This window comes from Neomonachus schauinslandi, chromosome 6 (genome assembly GCF_002201575.2).
Source record: "Neomonachus schauinslandi chromosome 6, ASM220157v2, whole genome shotgun sequence".
Classification (NCBI taxonomy): Eukaryota; Metazoa; Chordata; class Mammalia; order Carnivora; family Phocidae; genus Neomonachus; species Neomonachus schauinslandi.
The window spans coordinates 104,350,747-104,373,984 of record NC_058408.1 but is presented as its reverse complement, the minus strand read 5'-3'; the positions used below and the strand labels follow the sequence as shown (position 1 = coordinate 104,373,984).

General features: G+C 39.1%; 1 protein-coding gene and 1 non-coding gene across 3 annotated transcripts in view; both read right to left on the bottom strand.

The window, feature by feature from the left end:
* Window positions 1-23,238, bottom strand: part of LRMDA (leucine rich melanocyte differentiation associated) — a 1,059,156-nt gene that overhangs the window by 170,055 nt on the left and 865,863 nt on the right. The window lies entirely within an intron of this gene.
* LOC123325168 lies at window positions 12,378-12,484 on the bottom strand. The gene has a single exon (XR_006540276.1). It is a non-coding gene; the product is annotated as a U6 spliceosomal RNA (small nuclear RNA).

The following is a 23,238-nucleotide window of genomic DNA, read 5'->3' as shown; positions in this document are numbered from 1 at the left end:
TGGCATATATATATATATATATATATATATATATGCATACATAGGTTGTTCTCTCTTTAAAATTTTGGGATACAGTTTCTTCTAACAGACCAAAACATACCCTAAATCCCTAGTGCATGGCTTTGTTCCAATCTCCTGCCTGATCACATTCTCTCCTTTTTTTTTTTTTAATCCTCTTCTTTCTTTTCTCAACCAACTTCTTACGTTATCAATTCCTTTTAGAAAATCTTTTATAATTTTCATCTTTACAATCATATTCCATCCCTTCATTGTATTTACCCTTATTTTTTTACATATATAAGCTTTTCTTTCTTTAAAATTTTGGGAGGCACTTTCTTCTAACAGACCAAAATACACCCAAAATCTAGTGTGTGGCACTGATCTATGCACAAGCCTGATCATATTTGATCATATTCTGGTTTATTTTGTTTGTTTTTTATCTTTTTCTTTTTCTCTCTTTCCCTTTCTTTTCCCCCAGTTTCAGGTCTCTTCTGATTTGTTTAGTGTATATTTTTCTGGGGTTGTTGTTACCCTGTGAGCATTTTGTTCTCTCATTCATCTATTCTCCTCTGGACAAAATGAGAAGATGGAAAAAATCACCTCAAAAAAAAGAACAAGACGCAGTACTGACTGCCAGGGACCTAATCAATATGGACATTAGTAAGATGTTGGAACTAGAGTTCAGAATGAGAATTTTAAAGATACTAGCTGGGCTTGAAAAAGCATGGAAGATATTAGAGAAACCCCTTCTGGAGAAATAAAAGAACTAAAATCTAACCAAGTCGAAATCAAAAAGGCTATTAATGAAGTGCAATCAAAAGTAGAGGCTCTAAGTACTAGGATAAATGAGGCAGAAGAGAGAATTAGTGATACAGAAGACCAAATAATGGAAAATAAAGAAGCTGAGAAAAAGAGAGATAAACAAGTACTGGATCACGAGGGCAGAATTCGAGAGATAAGTGATACCATAAGACAAACAACATAAGAATAATTGGGATCCCAGAAGAAGAAGAAAGAGAGAGAGGGGCAGAAGGTATATTGGAGCAAATTATAGCAGAGAACTTCCCTAATTTGGGGAAGGAAACAGGCATCAAAATCTAGGAGGCACAGAGAACCCCCCTCAAAATCAATAAAAATAGGTCAACACCCCAACATCTAATAGTAAAACTTATGAGTCCCAGAGACAAAGAGAAAATCCTGAAAGCAGCTCGGGAGAAGAGATCTGTAACCTACAATGGTAGAAACATTAGATTGGCAACAGACCTATCCATAGAGACCTGGCAGGCCAGAAAGGACTGGCAGGATATAGTCAGAGCACTAAATGAGAAAAATATGCAGCCAAGAACACTCTATCCAGCTAGGCTGTCATTGAAAATAGAAGGAGAGATAAAAAGCTTCCAGGACAAACAAAAACTAAAGGAATTTGCAAACACGAATCCAGCCCTACAAGAAATATTGAAGGGGATTCCCTAAGCAAAGAGAGAGCCTAAAAGTAACATAGCCCAGAAGGGAACACAGACAATATACAGTAACAGTCACTTTACAGGCAATACAATGGCACTAAATTCATATCTTTCAATAGTTACCCTGAATGTAAATGGGCTAAATGCCCCAATCAAAAGACACAGGCTATCAGATTGGATAAAAAAACAAGACCCATCGATATGCTGTCTGCAAGAGACTCATTTTAGACCCAATGACAGCCCCAGATTGAAAGTGAGGGGGTGGAAAACCATTTACCATGCTAATGGACACCAAAAGAAAGCTGGGGTGGCAATCCTTATATCAGACAAATTAGACTTTAAGCCAAAGACTATAATAAGAAATGAGGAAGGACACTATATCCTACTTAAAGGGTCTATCCAACAAGAAGATCTAACAATTTTAATATCTATGCCCCTAACATGGGAGCAGCCAATTATATAAGCCAATTAATAACAAAAGCAAAGAAACGCATCGACAACAATACAATAATAGTGGGGGACTTTAACACCCCCCTCACTGAAATGGACAGATCGTCTAAGCAAAAGATCAACAAGGAAATAAAGACTTTAAATGACACACTGGACCAAATGGACTTCACAGATATATTCAGAACATTCCATCCCAAAGCAATGGAATACACATTCTTCTCTAGTCCCCATGGAACATTCTCCAGAATAGATCACATCCTAGGTCACAAATCAGGTCTCAACCGGTACCAAAAGATTGGGATCATTCCCTGCATATTTTCAGACCACAATGCTTTGAAACTAGAACTCAATCACAAGAGGATAGTCGGAAAGAACTCAAATACATGGAGGCTAAAGAGCATCCTACTAAAGAATGAATGGGTCAACCAGGAAATTGAAGAATTTTAAAAAATTCATGGAAACAAATGAAAATGAAAACACAAATGTTCAAAATCTTTGGGATGCAGCAAAGGCAGTCCTAAGAGGAAAGTATATAGCAATACAGGCCTTTCTCAAGAAACAAGAAAGGTCTCAAATACAAACATAACCCTACACCTAAAGGAGCTGGAGAAAGAACAGCAAATAAAGACTAAACCCAGCAAGAGAAGAGAAATAATAAAGATCAGAGCAGAAATCAATGAAATAGAAACCAAAAGAACAGTAGAACAGATCAACAAAACTAGGAGCTGGTTCTTTGAAAGAATTAACAAGATTGATAAACCCCTGGCCAGACATATCAAAAAGAAAAGAGAAATGACCCAAATAAAGAAAATCATGAAAGAGGAGAGATCACAACCAACTCCAAAGAAATACAATTATAAGAACATATTATGAGCAACTATATGCCAGCAAATCAGATAACCTGGAAGAAATGGATGCATTCCTAGAGATGTATCAACTACCAAAACTGAACCAGGAAGAAATAGAAAACCTGAACAGACCTATAACCACTAAGGAAATTGAAGCAGTCATCAAAAATCTCCCAACAAACAAAAGCCCAGGGCCAGATGGCTTCCCAGGGGAATTTCACCAAACATTTAAAGAAGAATTAATACCTATTCTTCTGAAACTGTTCCAAAAAATAGAAATGGAACGAAACTTACAAACTCGTTTTACGAGGCCACCATTACCTTGATCCCCAAACCCAGACAAAGACCCCATCAAAAAGGAGAATTACAGACCAATATCCTTGATGAACATGGATGCAAAAATTCTCACCAAAATACTAGCCAATAGGATCCAAAAGTACATTAAAAGGATTATTCACCACGACCAAGTGGGATTTATCCCTGGGCTGCAAGGTTGGTTCAACATCCGCAAATCAATCAATGTGATACAATACATTAACAAAAGAAACAACAGGAATGATATGATCCTCTCAATAGATGCAGAAAAAGCATTTGACAAAGTATGGCATCCTTTCTTGATCAAAACTCTTCAGAGTATAGGGATAGAGGGTACATACCTCAATATCATAAAAGCCTCTATGAAAAACCCACAGCAAATATCATTCTCAATGGGGAAAAACTGAGAGCTTTCCCCCTAAGGTCAGGAACACGGCAGGGATGTCCACTATCACCACTGCTATTCAACATAGTATTAGAAGTCCTAGCCACAGCAATCAGACAACAAAAAGAAATCAAGGGCATCCAAATTGGCAAAGAAGAAGTCAAACTCTCACTCTTTGCAGATGATATGATTCTTTATGTGGAAAACCCAAAAGATTCCACTCCAAAACTGCTAGAACTCATACAGGAATTCAGTAAAGTGGCAGGATATAAAATCAATGCACAGAAATCAGTGGCATTCCTATATACCAAAAACAAGACAGAAGAAAGAGAAATTAAGGTGTCGATCCCATTTACAATTGCACCCAAAACCATAAGATACCTAGGAATAAATCTAACCAAAGAGGCAAAGAATCTGTGCTCAGAAAACTATAAAATACTCATGAAAGAAATTGAGGAGGACACAAAGAAATGGAAAAATGTTCCATGCTCATGGATTGGAAGAACAAATATTGTGAAGATGTCAATGTTACCTAGAGCAATCTACACATTTAAAGCAATCCCTATCAAAATACCATCCACTTTTTTCAAAGAAATGGAACAAATAATCCTAAAATTTGTATGGAACCAGAAAAGACCCCAAATAGCCAGAGGAATATTAAAAAAGAAAAGCAAAGCTGGTGGCATCACAATTCCGGACTTCTAGCTCTATTACAAAGCTGTCATCATCAAGACAGTATGATACTGGCACAAAAACAGACACATAGATCAATGGAACAGAATAGAGAGCCCAGAAATGGACTCTCAACTCTATGGTCAACTAATCTTTGACAAAGCAGGAAAGAATGTCCAATGGAAAAAAGATAGCCTCTTCAACAAATGGTGTTGGGAAAATTGGACAGCCACATGCAGAAGAATGAAACTGGACCATTTCCTTACACCACACACACACACAAATAGACTCCAAATGGTTGAAAGACCTAAATATGAGACAGGAGTCCATCAAAATCCTAAAGGAGAACACAGGCAGCAACCTCTTCGACCTCAGTCGCAGCAACTTCTTCCTAGAAACATCGCCAAAGGCAAGGGAAGCAAGGGCAAAAATGAACTATTGGGACTTCATCAAGATAAAAAGCTTTTGCACAGCAAAAGAAACAGTCAACAAAACCAAACGACAACCGACAGAATGGGAGAAGATACTTGCAAATGACATATCAGATAAAGGGCTAGTATCCAAAATCTATAAAGAACTCATCAAACTCAACACCCAAAGAACAAATGATCCAATCAAGAAATGGGCAGAAGACATGAACAGACATTTTTCCAAAGAAGACATCCAAACGGCTAACCCACACATGAAAAAAATGCTCAACATCACTCAGCATCAGGGAAATCCAAATCAAAACCTCCATGAGATACCACCTCACACCAGTCAGAATGGCTAAAATTAACAAGTCAGGAAATGACAGATATTGGCGGGGATGCGGAGAAAGGGGAACCCTCTTACACTGTTGGTGGGAATGCAAGCTGGTGCAGCCACTCTGGAAAACAGTATGGTGGTTCCTCAAAAAGTTGAAAATAGAGCTACCCTATGACCCAGCAATTGCACTACTGTGTATTTACCCCAAAGATACAAATGTAGGGATCCGAAGGGGTACGTGCACCATGATGTTGATAGCAGCAATGTCCACAATAGCCAAACTGTGGAAAGAGCCAAGATGTCCATCGACAGAAGAATGGATAAAGAAGAAGTGGTATATATATACAATGGAATATTATGCAGCCATCTAAAAATTAAATCTTGCCATTTGCAACAACGTGGATGGAACTGGAGGGTGTTATGCTGAGTGAAATAAGTCAATCATAGAAAGACATGTATCATATGATCTCACTGATAGGAGGAATTCTTAATCTCAGGAAACAGGCTGAGGGTTGCTGGAGTGGTGGGGGGTGGGAGGGATGGCTTGGCTCGGTGACAGACATTGGGGAGGGTATGTGCTATGGTGAGTGCTGTGAATCGTCTGAGACTGTTGAATCACAGACCTGTACCTCTGAAACAAATAATACATTATATGTTAAAAAAAGAAGAAGAAGAAGTAGAAGATAGCAGGAAGGGAAAAATGAAGGGGGGGAAATCGGAGGGGAAGATGAACCATGAGAGACTATGGACTCTGAGAAACAAACTGAGGGTTCTAAAGGGGGGGGGATGGGTTAGCCTGGTGATGGGTTAAAGAGGGCACGTACTGAATGGAGCACTGGGTGTTATACGCAAACAATGACTCATGGAACACTACATCAAAAACTAATGATGTAATGTATGGTGATTAACATAACATAATAATAATAAAAAAAGAATTAGTCCCCAACTTAAGGATGTCATGACCTGGTGGAGGACCTCTTTTTAGTGGTAAGATGGACAACCAAATAAAACTCCAAAGATAAACCAGGACAGGTCCTTGAATAATAAAAGTAACAACAGCAGCAATAGGAGCCTTAATATTTACAGAAGGATTGATATAGGCCAGGATCTGTTGAAACTTCCTGATATGTATTAACTCATTTGACTCCTACATCTTATCCCCATTTTATAGGTAGGGAATAAGAGACACAGGAAGATAAGTGACTTGTGTCCCTATAGCCAGTGTTCTTAAGTGCTCGATTAAATTGCCTTCATCTTCATTAACAGGTATTGTCTACTCTTTGCTAATTACTATGTCACTTTCAATTACTTTAATTATTACAATAATCTTGTTTTATAAATGAAGGAACTGAGGTTCAGAGACTTTAAGTGACCTCTCCAAGGTCACCCAACTAGCACAAGACTCAAACTGAGGTGTTCTCACTCCAAATTCAATATCCTTTCCACCACCCTCTTATTCCTCTTCAAATAGCTAATATTTATATAGTACTTTGCAGCTTATAAAACTCATGATCACATTTATGTCTTAAATGGCACTTAAAGAAATTGAGATTTTATTCACTAGGCAAAGGAGAACCTTGGTCAGTTTTTAAGAGAAAGGAAAATGTGAATGAGAGAAGAGGTGTTTCTGGAAGGCCAGGGCAGCATTGTGCTAGATGGACTTGCCAGGGCGAGTGTACACACTCAGGAGTTAGGAGACACTGCAACTCTCAGGAGGATCCACATTCACCTCTGAACCTATGAGTCCTTCCCTCCAAACTCATTTGCCAGCCAGAAGAAGTCCCATTTTAAATAATGTTCCTGAAGGGAACTCCCAGAAGAGCAGAGATAATAAAAGTATTTCTTATGTCACTTCTCCCTGCATTTAACTTTCAGGAATATTTTTGTTAACTGAGAAGAGCACACCAAGGAACAATTATCACTGATACAAGGAGAAAACGGACGGTACATTTCCTCAGCCATGTCCTGTCGGTGTCAACAATTTAACTAAACATATAATAGTCATAACCTCATCAGTGTTAAATTTTCTAGGTTTCTGGCACATAGCTCTTCATCTCCCTCATTAAGTTTATAGAGTGTTCTTTGGGACATTTGCTCAATATGAGGATTTCAGTTTCAACTGGCATATATTGGAGTCAAATAGGGGAATGGTTTTTCTGCCTTAAGTAGTTAGCAGAATAAGAGAACATATGAAATGGCCCAATGCCCAGAGCCAGGTACTTGGCAAATAACAGCAGATATATTTGACCCCATCCATCACAATCCTGCCCCATTCACTGGGGGGTGGATCCAACACAGGTAGGCCAACCAAGCTAGAAATATGAACAGTTATTTTGTTTTCATTATCTTCCTTGCTGCGTGCCCTGCATACTATTCCCTGCTCAGGGACTCCCCTCATTCAGAAATGGAGTCTTGAGGTCCTCATGATTACACTCCCACCAGGATGGTGACTCCAAACAAATTTCCCCAACCCAAATCTATCCCAATCCCTCTTCATTTTATCCTAATTTTAACATGTTAGCATTATATACTCAACTAGGTCAGATGAAAATGATTGTTGCAATATCATTCAGGCTAATATTTAAGGGATAGCAAGTTTGATGTGATTTCATTCCCAGGGGTATCTACGTTTTAAAAAGGAATGCCTTAACCTATAGATGAAGTTAAACTATAAAGATAGAGCACCATGGAGCTTCAGGGTGGGGGCTCTTCCAGCATCCATCAAAAATGCCCTGTGAGAAACAGCTGAACCCTCATCAGCATACTTAGGCCTCAACTCTCCATCTGCCACATAGGGATATAACCCCGACTTTACAGGATTATTATAATATAGGGATATAATATGACCTCACAGGATTACTGTGGGGATTAAACCACTTGGTTAATCATTGTTATAAACCTCTCAGAAAGCTAAAAATTACTATGCAGAAATGAGAGTTTCTAGTGACTTGTGAGTTTTGCCTTTAACCCACTTGATCTACCTCCATTGGGGTCTGAAGAGATGGGAAACCCCCTGCACAATGAGTCTATTTCAGTCAGATAGGATTGTGACTTCTAGCTCTACTACTTGCTGAGCTCAACTACAGATTAGTTATCCAAGCTCTAGTTTCTCAACCACCCACAAAAATATAGTCCCAATTTCTTGGATGGGCTGCAGAGAGACCACTTTTACCACTGGCAACAGAGATCGTCTTGGACCTACTCACTAAGTTGTCATACCAACACTGTGTGAACCAATAACTGAGCCAAGAACATGCTTCAAGAAGATAAAACTTGCCACTATTTCATTTTGAACGAGAGCTCCACTCCCAACCATAACAAATCTTTATATTTTTATTGAGAATGGGTTTTATAGCACTTCAAAGCCTGCCGTCTTCTTCCCAAGATATTAAGGCATAGTGTATACCTTCTTTCACTACTTCGCATGCCTAGTTTCCTTAGAATATTAGGGGTGTACTTGATTATCTATAAGTAATTAAATTCTAGATATTTGAGGGGTATTAAATTATGGGAAAATGAAGATTTCATAATTCCTGATCAAAATGTCACAGAAGGATAGTACTGAAGAATATCCTGGGACATTCACTTTATCTTACAGAGTGGGGAACTGAGACCTGACCTTAAAGCCACATACTGGAGTTATGAGGCAGATCTGAAATGTGGACCTGCGGATGGTATATCCACTCTACCATAGAGTGTCCCTTCCCCTCTGTTGTGCATGCCATTGGCACTAATGCAATCAGTAGGTGCCCTTTCTTATAACTACCCTATTTTGCCATTGTTCTCTAGGAATTAATAAATAAATAACATCCCAGCCATATTTTAATCTTCTTCTACCCTTCCCATGGTTTTCTCATCTTTCCTCCTCAGGTTTCAGGTCAGTGCTGTGAACTAATAGGCCTTTAACTCAACACGTTTGCAATGACCAATGGAATGGATGAATAAATGGCTGCCCAAGTACTTGTCACCAGCACTTGTTCTCTGTCATAAGATACAACCACAAGGACACTGGGGAAAATGGGGGTGTGGAGGACAGCTCAATGGGCCACCTGCAGTAATGTTCTGTGGCCTATAGCCAGTGTGCATACTTTGAGAGAGAAGAGAGAAGGACCTCCATGGGGATGGGAAGAATGCTGCCCCCTGCCAACCATCTCTGTGGTGGTAAGGCTGATGACAGCATGCAGAGCACACAACACTGGCTCAATACCAAACATCTGGGCTCAAAACCAAGCAACCAAGTTGTTCAAATCAAAGAAAACCTAATCAACAAATATTTTCAATGCCTACTATGCGCATTCAGAGAGCCATGGTTAGAATGGATGACATTTGAGTCTTGCTCAGCCCTACAAATTCCACTGTTCTCTGTTCCAGGTGCCTGATATTATATTAATCAAATATTCATGTTTTGAACTGAGCATCTGTTGGCATATGTTGATGTACAGATGAAACCAAAAGTAATGAATTATTTCTCCAGTACATTAATGGTACTCTTGTCAAGCTCCCTAGAGTGAGGCTGAGGATAGTTTACCTCAAGCCACCGGCCATTTCTAAGATTGCCATCCTTCTTGCTGTTTCCTGCTCTATCAGAATGCAGAGAAGCTAGGAGGGCCATGCTCCCTCTCTTAGCTCCAGGGAGATATTCAGGTGAGGACACCACCAGAGGCAACATCTTTCTTAAATCACTGGTTGCCTTTAGGCTCCAAAGCACTCAATGCCAAGAGGGAACCTTGTGCACAATTTGGCATCTGTGGTACTCCAAGAACAAAGGATATAATATCCCTTTGTTTCTGGACATCCTAAAGTAAAAATGACATCTTGGCTGACAATTATGATTTTGCATTCTATTGTAAATCATGTTATTTCTGAAAGAACTTAAAGCAGGTGAATGAACAGTCAGTTGCCTCCTTTCTGGCATTTCACCTATGAGGACTGCCAGGGCCTTTACTAATATTACCACGAAGGATTGTAGTTATGAAATGAATAAAGTCAAGGGATTTGCTTTTAGCTCGCTTTAGGCCATTTACTGTTTTCATTCTTCAATAAGAAGAAACAGCCACTGAGGTGAAGATGGGAAGACATCTCCATATGTGATGGCGGTCTCTGATTTTTCAAGGTCCCCTAGCTGTTGTCAAATAGGCTTTGTACACACTTCAGTTAGTACAATCTTGCTTGCCTTCCCTGCTTTCACAATGACCTCTAAGCTACTCAAAGTCATCAGGTTCTTCCAGAGGCCTCACCTCCTCCAGGCACTATGGCACCAAGGACAAGGACCTGCACGATAATTATGACAGGGAGTTTATGGATAAGGAAAGAGGAACCACTAAAGCCATGCTTGCTCATCACATTCCCAAAAGGAAATTAGAGGTGAGAGAATCTGGAAATTTGGGTGTCAACACCCTGGGGTTTGTGGCTCCCTCCTTAAAAGTGTGAAATCGAAGACCCATTGGTCATTTCCCTTTTAAACTAACCCTGCCCACTGGACAGGGTGATCTCTGCAGCTGGTTTGCTCCATGAACCACCAGGTTTTCTTATTGTCTATGCTCACCTTAAGAAAAAGTACATTAAAAAGTATTTTTCTCAGGAATTTCACCTCTAAATCTCTGCTTCCTTTCCTAGGCACATGAATCAAACTGGACAACCTATAGGAAAACTAAAAATTCCTATATCCATGGACTATGCTATTCTGGACAGTGCTCTGAATAAAATTAGAAAAAGACGCCCCGCGGGGAGGATGCACCTACAGACACATAGCTTGACGAGTGGAGCCTGGGCCAGATTTTGATCCTGCTGACTTGCCTCCTTGGTTTATGGAAATCTGGTAGTACTATCTCACCCTTAAACCCAGAAGCTGGATTAGGTTCTAAATTGTCTGTCTCCTCTCTTCTGAGCTCCACTCTGATCCCCTGTACTATAGAAAATACCCCAAGTCTCTTTTCAAGAAGAAAGCTTTCCGAACTGCTTCATCAACAACAAAAGTTTCAACCCAGAAGTCGAAACTCCTTTTATATTCTCAACCCCACCCCCAGCCCATTAATGACCTCACAGAAGAGAAAGGGTTTGGGAGACGGGTGGAGGATATCCATACCTCTTCTTGCCTCTATCTACATCCTACTAATTTTGTTCTACCTTTCTCATTTGACCCTTTACTACAGTAGTTCTCCACTAACTCAACTTTTTTGTTACCAACTTTGCTTGTCTGCCCCAAAATGGAAAGACAAAAATTCTAAAGCAACAGTGCCTATACTCTTCCCATGCCAACACCTCTGTGGAATTTTTTAACCCAAAGATGACCCTAGCCTACATGCTGGAATTTCTTTACCATTGAAGAACTATTTCTGCAAAAAATTTTGAAGTTGTCATGTTCATTTAAAAAATAAGATGATAAAACACACACACAAGCCATTATTTGTAAAATGCCTACAGATGATGAAGAGGAATGCATATCAATATATACACATGCATGCAGATGAACGAGGGAAAACGTGTATGTGTCTACCCATGGAGGCCAAGACGAACTTTTCAACTGAAGAGAGTGATTAAATACTAAGGAAAATGACAGGAATCAAGAGCGATTTCAAATTTCTTGTAGTTGTCCTTCTACTACACACTGCAGACTAAAAAAAAAAAAAGTATTCTCAGAATTCCATTTAAATTTGATACCTAAATTAGCTTCAAAAAGCAGTCACATGGGTGGCATATATGCAGAGGTTACCAAGCAGGGGTCTCATTGTGGTATGAGAATGATTGCTAGCTAGAAAGGGGGATTTTCTAGTTCTCTTCTGGTATTGCTTAGCTAAATAAACTCTGACACCTCTGCCCTTCAGTGTTTGATATCTTAGATTCTTTCCAGGATTTACTAGTGTTCTGTGGTTATATTTCTTAAAAGTTACGTGGATATTTAGGATAATGACTACCATGTCCATGATAACCACCAATGCCACCACCATTATCATCCTGACTTCTTTTCTTTCTAGAACAATTTGCAATTGCCCGGCTATACCTGTACCTTAAAGAGGTGAACAAAAAATTGATTTCCCCAGTTTGCAAGGAAGAATAGATAGAGAATTTTTAGACTTAACCAATAAATCTGGGTGGTGCCAATTTCAAACTTCACAAATGCCAAAGAGCCCAGTGCAAGACTGTTTCAAACTCTAATGATGGAAGACCCTTCTAACTGGGTTTCCACAGTAGCTATCAAGGGTAATAATGGAAAGTCCAAGAAAAACTTGATCTTCAGAGAGCTTGGGCTCTGCTTATGGTCTTGAGTTTGGGCCAGGTGCTGACTTTTCAAATGCTTCCCAAATACTCCCTAACCTAACAATTTGGGACATTCAGTGCTAACTCAGTATGTCTTCCTTTTACCACGAGCACTCACGCAACTGTTTATACTGCTTATAACTTACAAGGTTGGACATGTCATTCCTCCACTACACAAAAAATTAGACTCGGCTTCTTAACCCAAAGATATCCTAAATAAGAAGGTCATTTTGTTTTTGTTTTAATATAGGGCGTGTCATGAATTGGCACACCATCCTTGCACAGGAGCCATGCTAATCTTCTCTGTACCATTCCAATTTTAGGATATGTGCTGCTAAAGCAAGCACAAGGTCTATTTGAGAGACAGAATGGTAAGTGGTAAAAATCACAGGTTTTGGAATCACACAGAGCAGCAATAACTTTAAGTATCTGTGTTAAGAGAGGGTAGCACCTGAGAATACCCAGACGTGCTTTTTGCATGGATTATTCTTCCCTTACCTCATTTGGATACAGTTGTTGGCACATAGATGTACTCAATAAATATTTATTGAATGAAATTAATCCATTCTCATATTAAACAAATTTACTTTCACTTAAAGGGGACTCCATAATCTTTAAGTAATCTGATACTGTGCTCCTTGCAATTTCTTTAAGGTAGAGTTCTGGGTTTGAGATATTGGTGTCTTTGTTACCTCATCCATAAAGCTTCTCTGACAGCTCCAGTCTAACTTGCTCTCTTTTTTCTGACTCCCTGTTATACTTATTCCAGGTTCCACTCACTTTGGCACACATATGATATCTTATCTTGCCATGTAAAATGTGTTTCATAAACACATCATCCTTCCTAAGAGCCTATAAGTTTTTCAAGGGCAAAGGCCATGTTTGATATTTATTCTGTATGTCTCATAGTACACAACACAATCTAGAGCCCATAGCAGGCTCTGAACAAGTACCTGTTAAATTGAGTTGCATTTTAAGGACAGCATTCCATTGCCAGCGATGATTTTGTTTCAGAAAGTTATCAAAAGGCTGTATTCACCACTCATTTCACCCAAATTAAGCCCATGGGTTTCTACACTTGAAGTGCTAGTTAGGAAGCAGAGGATCAGAAAGCAGCTGCTTACTTTCAACAAAGAAGAGATTGCATTTCAGCAATGGATTGCAGGATTTCACGTATTAGTCACTAGCGACTCCTGGACAAACCCTGTGGTCTTATCAGGAATAAAAAGTAACCAAGAGACATGTCAAATAACAATGTCCAATTACTCTTCTGTAACGCATTTCTGCCACTTGGGAAAACCCCCAAGGGATCGGTTGCCCCTTATCAGCTCAGATCGGGCTTACCTTTCAAATAGGTAACACTCGGCAGCACCCAGTTCAGCCTCAATATTACAATGTCCTTCTCTGACACTCGCATTCTCTTGTGAAGTCTTCAATATTGGCTTACAGTGTCACTGGAGACCTGGCCCAAATGTGGAAGGTCTCCTGATATTATACCCTGAACCATCTGCATTGGAGTGGGATGGGGATAACAAACACCTGCAGTGAGCTGTTGCCACTAAGGTTTCCTAAGCCTTAACTTGCACTGAGATGTTGAATGTGGGCACAAAGACTCATGCAGCACCTTTGCATCGTCAACTCCAGCCAAACGGCAAAGAAATAAGAGAGTCTTAACTTTGATACTCAAAACACAGAACAGCATTTCTACCCTCCAGATCACAGAAAGCAGGCCACAAACTAATTGAAAAAATCTTTGGTATTCGGGATGTTAAAACTGAGGATCTGCAAAAAACCAGAAATCACATGTCCCCTTTATTACAAAGTAATGGGAAAGAATTTGGAAAAACCAGGAAACATCTCTGGATTCATAAATCAGCCCAGTTGGAGGGAAATGCAAATGGCCAGCACCTGGAATGAGCCTTCATCTGGAGCCCGGAGAGCAGCAAGGCTGTTCACTGTGATTAATGACTTGAGTGAAAGGTCTCAGTTGAGGCTGAACAATTAACTTGTTCTCTCCACATCTCAGAACTCTCCACAGCATAACTATGTCTTCCCTGATTGTTCATATTTACTAAAATGCAAGCCAGTCTGGGAAGCTTCGAACATGTCATTGGACTATTTCTGACAATTGGGAGAGTCCTGGTGTTTGACAGGACTACTTTCATCAAATCATTTGTGTTGACTCTGCATGCACGTTTCAACCTTTCAGTTCCTTTTCAAGTTTAAGAACTATCTTAAAAGAGGCAATGGCATTGGCCTCGATCTGTTGAAGAAAGAAAATTTCAGCTCAGAGGATTGCAAATGGACAGCATATGGCCTGGCTTGTTTCTGGTCATTCCCCCAAAAAAGTTCTTAGGGAATTGAATGTCCATGAGATTAATGGTTCCCTCCTGTCTTGCCTTTATCCTCTGGAATAGGTTTCTCTAATCTCTTTCAGACCCTCTCAAGCATTTACATTAAACCAATCATTCCTCCTGAATCTACAACCAAGACTCTGATAAGACCTATTAGAACCTAAGGAAGTCTCCAAACCTCCCTCCCTTTCTCCTGGAGGTGAATTTGTAGATGGGAAAGAAAGACAGGTACCCCAGAACCTCATTTTGTATGTGGAAGTACCCAAGGAATCTGGTTTCTTCATTTGACCTTCTAAACCTATTTCACTTGTGACAAATGGATGTACCCAAAGTGGATACGGCCCCACACGTAGTAGGATTAGAAGGGTATTGAGCGGCGTGGCTAAGAACATCCACCCCACTGGCCTGCCACAAGAGCTGATCCTTTACCTCCCCTTTACAACCCCATCCACAACCACTTTTGTCAGTGAAGGCATCCTGCCTCCAGAAAATACAAAGATACATCAAAAACAATAGTAACAACAATGATAACAATAATAGAAGCAGGAACAACAATAACATGTATATAGTATTTACTATGGGCCACAAACTCTCTAAAACACTTCCCTTATATCAACTCATATGATCCTCACAACAACACTACTAAGATAGGTGTTGCTATTATATCCAATTTACAGAGAGAGAGAGAGAGAATAGCCAAGTAATTTACCCAAGATCACAAAGCCAGGAAGTGGCAAAGCCAGGATTCAAACACAGGTCTCAGACTGAAGCTCTTCATGCTATCCTATAAAACCCTATATTGTAACTATGCTCTCTAGAAGTATTGGTCCCCACCTGCAACTGCTGATGAGATTAGAGAAGCAACCCTTCCAGCACAGCACCCACTTAGGAGTCAGGCTTGGTAAGTCCTGTTTCTGCTACTCAGTGTGTAACTTCAAATGAGTTCTGAATCTCTGAGCTTTAGTTGTCCTCATCTGTAAAATCAGTATTGTACTAAGACCTACCTTATAAGGTTTTTGTGAGAATTGGTGAGATAATGCATATGCAGGACAGTACAATGCCTAGAACATGGTAGTTGTAATAATCATAGCTATGGTTATTATTAATCTGATTAGCTAATACTAACTAAAGCAGCTGGAGAAGATGAGCAGAAATGATCACAGCTTGGAATGTAGATATGAAAAAGCAGATCAGTGTGGTGACCCAAAGAGATTAGGATACTAGGATAGTAAGAAGTACTGGTAAGGGATACCTACATTCCTGGTCTGACCCAATTTACACAGCCTCCAGGTTAGCTTATCTCCACGAAAGAAAAAATTCTAATTTTAAAAATATACTACATCAAGAAAGAACAAAAACATGTCCAGACTGGGAGAATTAGAATATTCTCCCTGAAGTTCCTGGTGCAAAAGCGAGACAGTGAGGCATCCTTCACAGCCTCCTATGGCTGCTCCAGCATCAAGTTTGGAGCTGCATCCTTCATTCTGCATTTGCTACATGCTCTTGCTGACCCTGACACATCATATTCTTTGCATCAATAAGGACTGGTGCCAGAACACACTAAATTGCCTTTGACTGCATTTAACTGATCTAGTATTTTTTTATGATTCCTTCTTGTTGTACCATTTTTCACTTTTGACTTTATAATTCTCTGCTGACTTTAAATAAAGCGTTGCCAGACTACCCAAGGTGGTTTTTAATAGAGATTTAGGGGCAAGGTTGTGCTGTGGTTTGGATTCAGATTCTACTCCAGCAACAAGGGGAAATTAACTAGGTCATTTCATCTCAAGTGCCCATTTATACTCAGAATGGACAGAGAGTTTATCTTCTTCTAAGCCTTGTAATCATGACACTATAAAGTGAGTTTCAAGAAATTAAAAATTAGGTAGCAATAGCTTCTCCACCACAAAACCACAACATAGTGTCCCTGTAAGCCTAGATGACTGGGATATACAAAGACAGCAGGGGAATCACTTGCTGAGTGACAGGGAGGAATTTAACCACATTATGTACTATGCCAAAGACAATGCTTGTTCTCCTTAAGTTGGGGAACTCAAATGACCCTACACCAGCTATGTCAGCCTGCCTCCAGACTCTCCTCCTTCCTCTGTGCTGTCCCTAGTCCCCACTGTCTTCTGCTCAAATGAAACACTGGAAGCCAGTTGGCCTTTAATCACTGGGAAAGGTGACCTGACTAGCAAAAAACCTGAGTCAGATAAGCAGTCAGTCCCAAAAACTGACATGTCATTTTTAGAGAGAATAATCTTAAGTTAACTATATCTTGAAAATATTAAATTAAATTAAAAAATAACTCCATATGATTTTGGCTTTGTCTTGCTTTTCATGATCATGCAATGCTTGTTTCATTACAAAGGGGATAGACATCACAGGTAAAGCACTGAGAACAAAAGTTTTAAAGAATATCTGTGTACCCATCACCAAGCTTACAAATAAACAAATCTCTTCAGTTGTTCCTCTCAGATTGGATTTCTTTGCCTCCACTTACCACCAGTGGTAAATGCAACCTTGAACTTCGAGTTTTTCATTCCATGGTTTTCTTCCTCATTTGCCACTTATGAAATGACCCTTTTAAAATATTGTTTTAATTGGCATTTTTGAACTTTATATAAATGATCTCATTCAGTGAGTTTCTTTCTCTCCCTATCTTATAGATTCATCCATGTTGAATGTTACTCAACTTTATTTAATAAACTATTTGGGTTGTTTCCAGTTTTTCTGTCCGTTTTGTTTTCTTTTGTTTAGCTATTGCTGATAATGGTGTAAATATAGTTCATATTGATCCGAACATGTTCAATAGTTTGTCCTGGGTTAGTGTCCTGGGAAGAAAATTATGAAATTTTAGGGTTTGCATATATTCAAATTCACTAGATAGTAACAAATTTTGTTCCACAGTAGATATGCTAATTCATACTTCCACCAAAACAGCTTTTGAGTTTCTGTTGCTCTACAGCTTTGCCAGCCCTTGGTACTGCCAGATTTTTAAATTTTGCTGAACCAGTAAGTACAAAATGTATCTAGTGGTTTTAATTTACATTTCCACATTTAATTTTGTATAGATCATCACTGAGCAATTTTTAGGGAGTTTGAAAAGAAATTCTTTTTTCAAAATAAGCATGAAATGCAGTGTTTATATTGAGTAGGTGTGATTTTATGGCTACACAGAAAGATACCATGTACATATTGGGGCACCTGGGTAGCTCAGTGGGTTAAGCGTCTGTCTCTCGGTTTCAGATCAGGTCATGATCTCATGGGTCATAAGATCGAGCCCCACATCAGGCTCCATGCTCAGCAGGGAGTCTGCTTGAGATTTTCTCCCTCTGCCCCTCCCGCCACTAGCACATGCTCTCTCCCTAAAATAAATATTTTTTTAAAAAGAAAGAGACCATGCACATAGACATATAAGAATGTCTATGCTACCCAGAGCAATCTATACCTTCAATGCCATCCCGATCAAAATTCCAATGACATTTTTCAAAGTGCTGGAACAAACAATCCTAAAATTTGTATGGAATCAGAAAAGACCCCGAATTGCCAAGGAAATGTTGAAAAAGAAAAACAAAGCTGGGGGCATCACGTTGCCCAATTTCAAGCTATATTACAAAGCAGTGATCACCAAGACTGCATGGTACCGGCACAAAAACAGACATATAGACCAATGGAACAGAATAGAGAACCCAGATATGGACCCCCAACTCTATGGTCAAATAATCTTCGACAAAGCAGGAAAAAATATGCAATGGAAAAAAGACAGTCTCTTCAATAAATGGTGCTGGGAAAATTGGACAGCCACATGCAGAAGAATGAAACTCAACCATTCTCTAACACCATTCACAAAGATAAACTCAAAGTGGATGAAAGACCTCAATGTGAGACAGGAATCCATCCAAATCCTAGAGGAGAACATAGGCAGTAACCTCTCTGACGACAGCCACAGCAACTTCTTTCAAGATACTCTCCAAAAGCTAGTGAAACAAAAGCAAAAATGAACTTTTGGGACTTCATCAAGATAAAAAGCTTCTGCACAGCAAAGGAAACAGTCAACAAAGCAAAGAGGCAACCCACAGAATGGGAGAAGATATTTGCAAATGACACTACAGATAAAGGGCTGGTATCCAAGATCTATAAAGAACTTCCCAAACTCAACACCCAAAAAAACAAATAATCAAGTCAAAAAATAGGCAGAAGACATGAACAGACACTTCTCCAAAGAAGACATACAAATGGCTAACATACACATGAAAAAATGTTCATCATCATTAGCATCAGGGAAATTCACATCAAAACCGCATTGAGATACCACCTTACACCAGTTGGAATGGCAAAAATGGACAGGGCAAGAAACAACACATGTTGGAGAGGTTGTGGAGAAAGGGGAACCCTCCTACACTGTTGGTGGGAACGCAAGTTGGTACAGCACTTTGGAAAACAGTGTGGAATTTCCTCAAAAAATTAAAAACAGAGCTACCCTATGACCCAGCAATTGCACTCCTGGGTATTTACCCCAAAGACACAGATGTAGTGAAAAGAAGGGTCACATGTACCCCAATGTTCATAGCAGCAATGTCTGCAATAGCCAAACTGTGGAAAGAGCGAAGATGCCCTTCAAAAGATGAATGGATAAAGAAGATGTGGTCCATATATACAATGAAATATTACTCAGGCATCAGAAAGGATGAATACCCAACTTTCACATCAACATGGATGGGACTGGAGAAGATTATGCTAAGTGAAATAAGTCAAGCAGAGAAAGTCAATTATCAATGGTTTCACTTATTTGTGGAACATAAGGAATAGCATGGAGGACCTTAGGAGAAGGAAGGGAAAAATGAAGGGAGGGAAATCGGATAGAGAGATGAACCATGAGAGACTATGGACTCTGAGAAACAAACAGGGTTTTAGAAGGGAGGAGGGTGGGGGGATGGGTTAGCCTGGTGATGGGTATCAAGGAGGGCACATACTGCATGGAGCACTGGATGTTATATGAAAACAATGAATCGTGGATCACCACATCAAAAACTAATGATGTATTGTATGGTGGCTAACATAACATAAAAAAAAAAAAGAATGAATATACCTATTTCTCTATCTGCTATCATACTTACAGCAGGACTGGCAAGCTAGAGCCCATAGGACAAATCTGGCCCACTACCTGCTTTTGTAAATAACTTTTTATTGGAACTTAGCTATGCTTATTTGCTTATGTATTACCTAAGAATATTTTCACACTACAGTGACAGAGTTGAGTAGTCACAATGAGGACCACCTGGCCTGCAGAGCCTAAAATACTATCGGGCCCTTTACAATAAAAGTTTGCTGACCCATGACTTAGAGCATCTCTACTTGTATGCATAGAAGCTCACATTCAATGTGTCGCCTCGAATCTGTTCCTCCCCAAATGCCATTCCTCTAGAATGGCTTTACCTTCTATAGTTAGTCAGGCTAAAAACCTGACAGTCACCTCTTGCTCTTGCCTCCTAGTCACTGTTTACAACTAATTAGTGAATACCATCCAAGTATTCAATCTTCTCCATACCAGTCCTGTGAAGTCCCTTCTCTACACCCATGGCTGGCCCTTTGGTCAAGCCTTACACACTGACTTAGGCAACCCTTCACCCAATGACCCAGTCCTTGGTGTCCCCAAGTTTCACAGCACTTGGAATACTTTACTACATTTATCTGTTTGAGTTTCTGTTATCTCCACCTCAACTGTACATTTTTTAAGAGGAGGGCAGAGAAGACTTGGGAAAAGAGCTTCCTTGTCAGTATCATTTAACATAGTGGTCCTCAAATTGTCGTACATGGAGAAATCACCAGAAGAGCTCATGAAAAATAACAGATGCCAGGGTGTCACCCCGGGCCCACTGAATCAGGAGGCCCTGGAGATAGATGCTCAAGCATCTTCACGTAATGGATGCTCCCTGGGAGATTCTTAGGTAGGCTTGAGAAGCACATATTGAATCAAAGCTTCCTGAATACTCCCCTTAGTTCTATTCCACTCTATCACATTGTCCATGACGGGTAGCTAACACTGCGTAGGATTCCCCCCACACCTTTGCTTGGAAACTAGAGCTTCCCTAAGTTTCTCCACACTCCTTCATGGCCCAGAGTAAGCCTGATTTGAGAGGAAAATTGTATCCTTTATTTAGGGCTGAATTCTGATCTTCAATCTCTGTTTTTCATTGAATTGGTAGTATTCCTGGTTAATGTTGGGAACTACCCCCTACACTGCGCAACTTCTCTTGCTCAGCATATAAAAAAATATGAATCTCCTGTTATAAGTTAGTACCGTTTCTTTGTATATACCATACTACCTAGTACCTGCCTAAGGGAAGACATGTAAACATTTGTACAATGTATACAAGAATGTGGGGTTTTTTTTAAATTTTTACTATCTTTTTCATTTTCAACATACTACAGATCATTTAATATGTAAAAAAAACAAATGTTAATGGAAGGGTTAGACCAAAGACAATACCAATAAGATGCTGTTAGTATTTATTAGAGATTTTTCTTATTAGACTTAATTTTTCCCTAAATTGCATGTGACCCATTATCATTATGCTTGGTGGATAATATAACAAAACAAAATTACCAGTCCATTTTACTCAAGGATAAAGCCTAAGCTTCCTTGGGTTTTATAACACCAAGCATAGCACAAATTTAAGAAATTTTTCCAGTGCTGCACTCAGTGATTTTTAGGGGTCTGTTTTCCCCAGAGGCATGTAAGTACTAAAATTGCATTGGATTGCGTTTTGCTCTCAGCGGGTGAGAAAGTGCATAGTCAATGGGTTATTTGCCATTCTTTATTTCCATTTTATGCACTCACACGGAGGTATCTCTCAGGTGGTTGTTGAAGTTTACTAGACACTCAGGAGCCATCTTGTGCTTTCTCTAAATGACATTTATAATCTATAACCAAAGGGGTTGTCTATGAAGCCATTGGTGCAGTATACCTAAACTCTGCTTGTGTTAATTCAGGTTACAGAGACCAGATCTTTTGCTATGAGATTCCAATAGGGGGGAAATTGCATCCATGTATCTGAACAATATCTATAGGTCTCCAAACAGAGATACAAGGTTTGATTTAGGTGCTGATAATGACAGAACATTTGAAATCAGTAGATAGGGGATAAAGGCCTTCAGGATATACAGATCAACTAATAACAAAGGGGTTATGCAAAAATCACTCCAGTGATTTTGCTATACCTTTATTTATCTATAATAAAAGCACTAAATTCTATAAATGCAGTGTTAGTCTGCTTTTTTTCAGCTGGATAGCTCCAATTAACCATCATTTTCATGCTTCACTAGGGCTCTGATCACTGATGCTCTTAACAGGATTCCTGAAATACTGAAAAAGCCAGAAGTGCTTTCTTGGATCATCAAGAAAAATTAAAATTCATTCAGTGTAGTTCTATTGTTAAGTGTATGTTATTGGGGGGGCAGCTTGGAACAGAGGGAAGAACACAGACCTCAGCATTAGAACCTGGTTTTGAACCTCACAAAGGACACATAGTAGCCCTGGGACCTTGGGTAAACTACATAATATCTCTCTAAGCTTAAATTTCCTCATAAATAAAATGGGGATAATATCCAGCTTCAGGAGATATTTCTAAGATTAAATGAGACCACGAACATAGGTAAAATACTAGCACAGCACCTGGCTCTAAATAAATCACTCAATAAATAGCAGCTATTATTAATATTAATATCTTCCTTCCCATTTTCAGTAAACCAGTGAGCCATGCAATATATACAGGTACCTCTTTACTTTTTGTCTGTATCTTTATTTACCAGAGTATTTGATTCCTATAACTATCCCATCCTGCAACAATGACAGAGTATAGAAATTCTACTGTGGATTCTCAACACTGGATTATTTAAATTTGAAGAAGCAAAGGGACACTTTCAAAGAAACTATTTCTTTATGACAGTCCTTGAGAAAACAAAGTTTCAAAGTCTCCACAATGGTTACAAATCACCCAAAGCTCCTGCCCTCTTTGGATTTTTTATTATTTTTACTAATACTATTACTTAAGTAAAATATTAGCATATTTTAAGAAAAATTCAGATACTGAAAAAGCTAGTCTTTTTGCCCTTCTTCTACTCTTTACCACTCCAATCTGGGTATTCCCCCAAAAGTAACTACTGTAGGGGTTTTGTGCCCATCTTTTAAAAATTGTTCCTATGCATTTGTACACACATGTGTGTGTTTGTGTGTATGTGCGTGTGTGTGAGATTTTGTGCTTGTAAATACATAAATTCTATGACAATGTACAAATGTTTTAGACTCAAATGTTTTTTGCTCAAAAATATGTCCTGAAGCCATTCTGTGTTAAAATCTTATTTACCTTTTTTTTTTAAATTTACCTTAACTTTTTAAAAACTGCCATATAGCATTCAATATCATGATTTACCATATTTTAACCATTCCTTTCCTGACAGGCATATAATTTGTCTTTGAATTTTTTTTTTTCACTACAAGAAAAACATTGCAATGAACATCATTCTGTATACTATCCTTTCGACACGTGTAACTTAGGTTATAGGCTATATGAATTTTATTTCAGCCTTTAAAAAAAATCCAATTTATTTTAAATCATGGTTAAAAGTTTAAAAATAAATAGAAGTGTACAGTGAACCATCTTTCTCCCACCCTAGTCTTCCCATGTACCTGGTTTACCCCATCCACAGGTAGTCACTATTATCATCCATCTTTTTTTAAC